This window comes from Penaeus monodon, chromosome 29 (genome assembly GCF_015228065.2).
Source record: "Penaeus monodon isolate SGIC_2016 chromosome 29, NSTDA_Pmon_1, whole genome shotgun sequence".
In the NCBI taxonomy this organism is placed as follows: Eukaryota; Metazoa; Arthropoda; class Malacostraca; order Decapoda; family Penaeidae; genus Penaeus; species Penaeus monodon.
Genome location: NC_051414.1, coordinates 8,668,647 through 8,668,846, shown reverse-complemented (window position 1 = coordinate 8,668,846; position 200 = coordinate 8,668,647).

Sequence of the window (200 nt, the reverse complement as noted above, 5' to 3'; positions counted from 1 at the left end):
TAGAAAGAGACAGCAGAGGGAAGGCCAGGGATCTCCGTGACAGAGGGAGATACGCGTCCTATATCTCTCGCTCACGACGTGCCTTAAATCCTGTTAAACTGTGCAAGGGAAACGATCATTCCAGTATGATGGATGGCACTGTATCTCGTGGTTTAAAGCGAGGACGCCGTGACAAGTATCATGCATGCATCACTCGACAC